The 9,034-nt window shown below is 44.6% G+C and overlaps 2 non-coding genes across 2 annotated transcripts; both read right to left on the reverse strand.

The window, feature by feature from the left end:
- Positions 1 to 240: 240 nt before the first annotated feature.
- Trnak-uuu (transfer RNA lysine (anticodon UUU)) lies at positions 241 to 313 on the reverse strand. Its single transcript has one exon. It is a non-coding gene; the product is annotated as a tRNA-Lys (tRNA).
- Positions 314 to 8,961: 8,648 nt separating this feature from the next.
- Positions 8,962 to 9,034, reverse strand: Trnar-ucg (transfer RNA arginine (anticodon UCG)). The gene has a single exon. It is a non-coding gene; the product is annotated as a tRNA-Arg (tRNA).

The raw sequence follows: 9,034 nt of genomic DNA on the forward strand, positions 1-9,034 counted from the left end.
CTATGGCGACCCAATACTGCTTGGCTACACATCTGACACATAGCCGATATTCTCTCCAAACAAAACCACTTGCACTTCAGAACATGACTTTCACACATGTCTACAAAATCACCTTCACCTTCAAATACAGTTTCTTGCGACTGATGGAGACGTAGGCAAATTTTAAAGTTGCTATTTCCATTACATCTCGTTAAACAGAAAAACGGCAATTTACAACTGCAGCGGAAAAAAATACCGTTCCGCCCAGCGTAGGGCTCGAACCCACGACCCTGTGACTAAAAATCGCATGCTCTACCGACTGAGCTAGCCGTGCTAACTCGTTGGATACCTGCTGGGTAGCAGATCACACAGCACTCGTTTGGGTTTGTTGCTCCCATACAGAATCCCTCCATGCTGCCTAATGTTTTCCTAACGTCACACTCGTCACGTACTTCACTTTTATTTCATAATCATTTCTGAGAGGTAAAGGAGTTGCATGACAATCTGCAGAGCTAGCAGCGTCAAAATTAACACACTTACTTGATGTGACTCAAAAGCTGAACGAGTTACTTTCCGACGTTGTTATAGATGTGCAAGTGCCAGTCGAAGCTCGCGGTGACGGCACTCTGCCGACCATTTCGCTAGTTAACACCGGTCTTGTTGTGTGTTTCTCAAGCTCAAGACCATCTCCAAGCAGAAAATGGTCAACAGCAACATTCAGACGGTTTCGTACAGCTCAATTGCTACATTAAAACGGTATGTTTCTTTTTCAGAACTGGAAAAACACGACCGTGACACGATTCGAACCTGCAATCTTTGCATTTGAAGTCCAACGCCTTATCTATTAGACCACACCGTCACTGACGACCAAGTATAACTTATATACGACTCCTTTCGAAACGCTCACACCCCCTGAGGAATCGCGTTTTCGTTCCACACAGCCGCTGCCCCTTGCTCTATCCCACCCATTCGTTACATTCAACCTCTTACGAGACCGACCAAATATAGACTGGCAAACAAGACCACACACTTTGTGCATTCAGAATCGAAGGCAGGGTGTCCCTCACCACATTTGCTACGATGGCCATTTGCTACTTCTGAAGAAACGGCGGCGGCGGCGGCGACGACGACGACAACGACCGCGAGAGGCTCTGAGATTTGTGAGAAGTACATCTATAAAATGTAATTCAGACTGCCTCGTCCCACCTAATGCCGTAACGCTTTGGCAAATGCTTCATCTGCGCCATTCGCCTTAATCACATCTGAGAGTAATTCTTAGTAATACGCCTGTCGCTAATTGTCCGTCATCACAGATACTGTTTGCTATACGGCCACGACGCGCAACTGATTTAGAAAATTCGTCTTCCTCCTGTGAGAATGGAACTCACGACCCCTGGTTTACTAGACCATTGTTCTACCACTGAGCTAAAGAGGCGCGGCCTAGCGGCAATTTTGTGTACTTCGTCCGTACGGTCGTCTGAATCATCAGACTTCAGCTGACAACACTTCATATTTTCAACTAATATTTGCACCTATTGCGACCCATTACTGCTTGGCTACACATCTGACACGTAGGCGATGTTCTCTCCAAACAAAACCACTTGCACTTCAGAACATGACGTTCACACATGTCTACAAAATCACCTTCACCTTCAAATACAGTTTCTTGCGACTGTTGGAGACGTAGGCAAATTTTAAAGTTGCTATTTCCATTACATCACGTTAATCAGAAAAATGGTAATTTACATCTGCAGCGGAAAAAAATTTCATTCCACCCATCGTAGCGCTCGAACCCACGACCCTGTGATTAAGAGTCTCATGCTCTACCGACTGAGCTAGCCGTGCTAACTCGTTGGATACCTGCTGGGTAGCAGATCACACAGTACTCGTTTGGGTTGGTTGCTCCCATACAGAATCCCTCCATGCTGCCTAATGTTTTCCTAACGTCACACTCGTCACGTACTTCACTTTTATTTTATAATCATTTCTGAGAGGTAAAGGAGTTGCATGACAATCTGCAGAGCTAGCAGCGTCAAAATTAAAACACATACTTGATATGACTCAAAAGCTGAACGAGTTACTTTCCGACGCTGTTTTAGATGTGCAAGTGCCAGTCAAAACTCGCGGTGACGGCACTCTGCCGACCATTTCGCTAGTTAACAACGGTCTTATTGTGTGTGTTTCAAGGTCAAGACCATCTCCAAGCATAAAATGGATTACAGCAACATTCAGACGGTTTCGTACTGCTCAATTGCTACATTAAAACGGTATGTTTCTTTTTCAGAACTGGAAAAACACGACCGTGACACGATTCGAACCTGCAATCTTCGCATCCGAAGTCCAACGCCTTATCTATTTTTTTTGTTTTTTTTTTGTTTTTTTCCTTCTCTTTTTGTTTTTTTTATTTCTTTTTTTTTAGTTTTGGGCCTCCCATCACCCCTTTTAGCCCATCCTTGCGCTCTCCATAATTCGCCTTCATCGGCGTCGGCTTCTCACGCCATGTACATAACGATAAACTGATGAGACAAGGTTAATCCCTTTATCGTGGAGAAACTAATGTACCCCTTCTTTGGGCTTATTGATAATGTGAAAAAAGAATGAAGTCTTCAGTAGGTAGAAACAGAAGTTATGTTCAGTTTGTTTCCTTCTTCATCGCTGTTGTTTGTTGTCACACTTAAAGCAAATAGGCTTCCTTGACAAAGAAACGTCAGAGGGCATTCCGAAACTGCCTCTTCTCTCTGAAAATGCTTAAAAAAAACCATATGCGGTGAGAAGCAACTATTTATAATGGCTTCTTGAAAAATAAATTAATAAACGTTGAACTCAAAGAACGGCAATTCCGGTAAAAACTAAAATACTTTTTTTTTTCCACGATTGTAAAGTAATTTAGTAGTGGTGAACACTCTCTTACGTTTGTCTTCCGTGTCCGCAGATATTTCTTGTTAATTCTTTTACATCAAGGTCTTGATTAAAAAATTTGCGTATGTTTCTTTATATTTACTAGTCTTCAGTAACATGTGATGCTCAGTTAGCAGATAGATCCAAAAATCCTCTTGGCTTTTCTCTTCCTTCGTGAAGAGGTAATGTATCGTTGCCGCTTTCAGCCAATTGACTGCGTTGCGTTTCGTGTTAGGAAAGGGTACATCATCCGGTGTCAAAAAGTCCGCAGGCGTTATAGCGTTAGGTGACGTTCGAAGGATGAGTGCCAGCTTTCGTCGGACATTCAGCCATATATCTTTAACCTTGTCACACACGAAACGATGTTCTTCGTTATCAATTAAACTACACGTTGCACACAAAGGCGAATCCGCTAAGTGGATCGTATGAAGTTTCGAGTTTGTTGCAACTTTCCTATTTACAACAAAGTACCATGTTGCTTTCAGATGAGTAGCTAAGTTACGGTTATGAATATTTGCTCATATCACTTTCCAGTTAGAACATGGATAGTTTTGTTCTATTTTGTTGTTCTTCTTTTCTTCCATCAATTTACCATATATTTCTTTTACGTTTGTCATGTCTTTTTCCGGAATTCTTGAATGTAGGTAGCTATATTCTATTAAAAACCATCGTAAATGGTAAAGTCCGCTCGGTATGTGCTGCACATTAATGGGTGGAGAGAGGTCATCTGGAGCTATTTCAGATAGCAAGTGCGCGGCGATACAGCTGCCGGATTGTCTCCATTGTTGAAACGTATTGGAGATGTACAGAGCCTGCGACTTTTTAGTAACATTCGTTAAGTTTAAGCCACCATTATTAGTGGCGAGCGTCAGAGTGTCATACTGGATTTTAAATATGTGGCCACGGCTCACAAAATAGCCTATTGCTGACATAATTTGTTTGGCGATGCCGGCGGGTATTGGCAGTATCTGGGCGACATAATTGACTTTGGAAGTAATAGAGACGTTCGCTAAAGACACTCTCTGAATTTCATTTAATTGTCGAATACTATGTGTCCGTACACTAGCTCGTATGGTAGTTAGTACTTGTCTATAGTTGGCCGCAATAGTTTGACGTATATTTTTTCGGAAATCAATGCCGAGACACTTCAAGGCTGTTAGCTCACGTAACTGACCGTGTGTGCGCATGCCAATGCCACGTCCGATATTGAATATGCCGGACTTGGTTTTGTTTAACCTCGCGGCTGACGCTCGTTCGTATTTTTCTATTATGTGCATTGCCGTCCCGACTTCCGCTACATTCATAACGAGAAACCCAACATCGTCCGCATAAGCTTTACATATTATTTTGTTTCCTTGTATTTGCAATCCTTGTAACCGCTGAGTCAAGGTAGCGAGCAAAGGTTCGATGGCCATGGCAAAAAGTGCCATGGACAACGGACAACCTTGCCTGACGGAACATGCGATCTCGACTGGCCGGCTAGGCTGTCCATTTATGATGATTCTGGAGGAGTTATTCGCTACCAAACGTCGTATGAGGTCAACGAATCTCGGCGGAAAACCCATTGCGCCTATCGTTTTCAGGAGGTAGGAGTGGCTGATCCTGTCGAAGGCTTTATCGAAATCTAACGACACGATGGCACATTTTAGTCGACATACGTCTGCTATTGAAATTATGTCGCGGTAGTCGGACAGCGTCTGCTGAATTTTCCTACCTTTGCCCACGCTAGACTGATATGGGCCGGTGACGCTGGCCATTACATTTTTAAGTCTGTGGGCTAAGAGCCGCGAAAAAATTTTATAGTCACTGTACAGCAGAGTGATTGGTCTCAAATTTCCAATTTTCTTGCCAGCCGATTTTTTGCGATTAACACTATCATACCTTCGCGAAAATCTTTCGGTATCTCCTTATTGAGGTTCAGAAGTTAATTACAGATGCATGTAATTCTATGTTTTATATGTTCCCAGAAGACTTGATAAAATTCTTCTGGTATGCCGTCAGCTCCAGGGGATTTATTTTTTGCACTTTGATAGACAGCATAGTGTACATCGTCTTCGGTCGCCTCCGCTATTAGAGCTTCCGCGTACGCGTTACCAACGCGTCCTTGCAGGTGGGTCAGTAAATCGTCCTGTGCTTTTTCGTCTACCTCTTTATGTGAAAACAAGTTGTCGAAGTGGGTTAGTATTTCTGCTTTTATTTCGTTGTGCATTGTCAAGGTGGTTCCATTATCAGTTTTAAGCTCCGTCAGTATTTTGCGGAATCCTCGTTTAGTTTCACGAATCACATGATATACCGAAGTGGCTTCTTTTTGCGCCACAGTCTCTGCTCTTGACCTTATTTGGTATCCTTCAAGCTGTTGTCGCCTTAATGTCAGTATTTTTGCCTGGATTTTTTAAATTCTCCTATGGTTCGCAATAGCTGTAGCACCTTGCAGGTAGAGTTCTCGGAGACAATGAAAGTAAAATTCTATCGTTCTTTTCCGCCAAAAGCTCTTCTCCCGGGAGTAGTTGATGAAACATCTCCGGATCTGAGGTTTGGCGCATTTGAGCCACCAATCCAAAGTCGAGTGGTAAGAGATGAGTTTGGTCTCGCAGGCTCTCCAAATGGTGAGAAAGGCTTCTCGACAGGCAGGATCTTTTAAGTGTGAAACATTAAGTTTCCATGGCCCTTTATATCGACAGGTTCCTTGTCGTTCCAAATTTAAAGTGCATATATATGCAGCGGTGTCTGAAAAAACGGTTGGCCAAATTTCAGACTGCAGGATGCGGTGTTTCAGATTGGGCGAGACATATATTCGATCCAACCGGCTCGCTGAATGATTAGTGAGGTGGGTAAAGCCGGGTGCCGCGCAACGCTTTTGCTCCCACGAATCAGTTAAACGGAGGTCGGTGACGATACGTTCCAGGTCCGGCGATTTGTTGTAGTTCGGAGTTTGGTCTTTGGCATGTATGACACTGTTATAGTCGCCTCCAAGGATGGTATGGGTGCAGTGTACACCAAAGAAAGGAACAATTCCCTCCTTAAAAAACTGTGCTCGTTGGCACCGATTGGTAGAACCAGATGGGGCATAGACATTAATAATCCTGGTGTTATAAAGCGTGCCGGCAATGCCTCTGCCGTTAGGCAGTTTTGTTACGTCTGTAATGACGACGCCCTCTTTGAAAAGAAATGCGGTACCCAAATCACATCCAATTCCAGTATTGACTATAGCATTATACCCCTGTATGAAGTCAAGTTTGATATTTGTTACTTCTTGTAAAAACAAAATGTCCACATCAGCTGCATACAGGAAATCTTTTAAATTTTGTAAATTAAATGGGCTACAAATTTTATTGATGTTCAGCGTAGCGATCTTATAGGCCTGCAACGAAACTACGTTAGCCAAGACGGGAGTGTAATTAGGAAAAACTCTGGCAACATATCATTTCGAAAAAACATTAAGAAATCTGACCCGAGAGACATGTGGACACAACTCAGTAAAACCTTTCAGACTAGAAATATTCATGACTTGGGAAGGGATCAGTCGGCTTCTCCGTGTCTGGGACAGTATCCGTCGCGGCGATGACATTCAAGACGACGTCATCTCGTGGTGTGGCCATCGTGGTGACTGTAACGGTTCCTGTGGTGTCCATAATTGCGTCCTCCTTTGTAGTGTCGTCGACATCGTCTGCCCACGGATTCGACAGCCCTGTCATCGGTTCGTCATTAAGTGGTGCACTATATTCAGGTGTTTGCTGGTGATTTTTATCTTCGGTTCGGGTAATTGCTACGTCATCGGAGGGCAAACTGGCAGAACCTGAGGTACTATCCAAGGACACAGGGTCTTCGTTAGATGACTGCTGATTGCACTGCAAGTTCTCAGATGCAGATTGACGTATTTTGCCCCCTATTTGCTTCGCCTGTTCACGCAGTTGTGGTGCAGTCTGCTCTGCACCTTCACGCGCGATCCTCCGTTTTTTAGATTTCTTGGGAGATGCGTCTCGTGGTGGACTTTGGACGGTACCTGAAGAAGCCTCAGGTTGCAAAGTAGCACTACTCGAAGTGACTGACGCCAGGTCTGATTTCATTGCACTTGACGGGCTGTGGTCAGTGCCTAAGGCAGCTGCAGGATTCGGAGGAGCACCACTAGAAACGGCTGGTTGCGAGTCCGTTTTCTGTGCACCTGATACGCTTTTGATACCTCCTAAAGAAGCTCCAGGATGCAGAGGAGCACTACCCGAAGCGACTGAGGTCGCGTCCGTATCCATTGCCTCATTGGGCGATTCCACGGCGACAAGGGCAGGAGCAGATATGTCTTCGCAGGAGGGTTTAGTGTCTACAGATGCTACACCTGAGTCGGTCGGTTGGTCGGTCGCTTGTGGGTCGGTGTTCGTAGTAACTTCGGGGGGCGCAGTGGCACTTGCAAAACCGCGCGCTACGGCGACATATGTCACGGGCAGCGTTGACATAGCAGGGGGCCTGACGGCATCGCCGGCAGGCAGTTGCGCCACTCGCCTTTGAACACATTCTGCACGAACGTGGCCTGGTAAATTGCAGACAGCACACGTTTTCGGTTGGTCATCATACATCACAACAGCTCTATATCCGCAGACGTTTATAAACGACGGAATGTGCTTCTGCAATTCGACTTTTAATTGGCGCACACCATTCAAAACAGGGAATTTGTGTGCAGCAGACCACCGTTCGGCAATATTACTCAAAACTTTCCCGTATGGAGCAATAACAGCATTTATCTGGTCACTTGTAATTTCAAAGGGAAGTTCAAAGACTCGTACGGTCCGAATACCTAGACCAGCATGGGTAACGGTAACCTCCCCAACATTTCCGTCAGCATGTTTAAATTTCAGAATGCCACCACAAGATCGAACTACCCTTTCACACAATTCTGGACTGGCAAGTTTCACGAAAACCACACTGTTCATAATCGAGAAATGTATGCCGATAATATCATCAAGTCCTATTTTAACATCATCCTCTAACCACTGTTCAACATCAAATGACCTCGGTCGGACAAAGTTGCGATCAAACGTGAATTTCAAAGTATCTTTTCGTTGCGGTTGCGACATCTCTTAATTCTTTTTCATGTCTACACAAATACTATAGACAGCGACGCGTTGCAGCAAGAGCACAGACTTACCACGCGGAGCTAACGCAGCACAGCACACAGCACGGCACGTCCGACCTCCAGCGCAACCGCTGGCTGACGCACTGAGCTAAAGAGGCGCGTCCTAGCGGCAATTTTGTGTACTGCGTCCGTACGGTCGTCTGAATCATCAGACTTCAGCTGACAACACTTGATATTTTCAACTAATATTTGCAGCTATGGCGACCCATTACTGCTTGGCTACACATCTGACACGTAGCCGATGTTCTCTCCAAACAAAACCACTTGCACTTCACAACATGACTTTCACACATGTCTACAAAATCACCTTCACCTTCAAATACAGTTTCTAGCGACTGATGGAGACGTAGGCAAATTTTAAAGTTGCTATTTCCATTACATCACGTTAATGAGAAAAACGGTAATTTACATCTGCAGCGGAAAAAAATTCCGTTCCGCCCAGCGTAGGGCTCGAAACCACGACCCTATGATTAATGGTCTCATGCTCTACCGACTGCACTAGCCGTGATAACTCGATGGATACCTGCTGGGTAGCAGATCACACAGTACTCGTTTGGGTTGGTTGCTCCCATACAGAATCCCTCCACGCTGCTTAATGTTTTCCTAACGTCACACTCGTCACGTACTTCACTTTTATTTCATAATCATTTCTGAGAGCTAAAGGAGTTGCATGACAATCTGCAGAGCTAGCAGCGTCAAAATTAACACACATACTTGATGTGACTCAAAAGCTGAACGAGTTACTTTCCGACGTTGTTATAGATGTGCAAGTGCCAGTCAAAACTCGCGGTGACGGCACTCTGCCGACCATTTCGCTAGTTAACACCGGTCTTGTTGTGTGTGTTTCAAGCTCAAGACCATCTCCAAGCACAAAATGGTCAACAGCAACATTCAGACGGTTTCGTACTGCACAATTGCTACATTAAAACGGTATGTTTCTTTTTCAGAACTGAAAAACACGACCGTGACAGGATTCGAACCTGCAATCTTCGGATCCGAAGTCCTACGCCTTATCCATTAGGCCACACGGTC

This window comes from Schistocerca gregaria, chromosome 3 (assembly GCF_023897955.1).
Source record: "Schistocerca gregaria isolate iqSchGreg1 chromosome 3, iqSchGreg1.2, whole genome shotgun sequence".
Taxonomy (NCBI): Eukaryota; Metazoa; Arthropoda; class Insecta; order Orthoptera; family Acrididae; genus Schistocerca; species Schistocerca gregaria.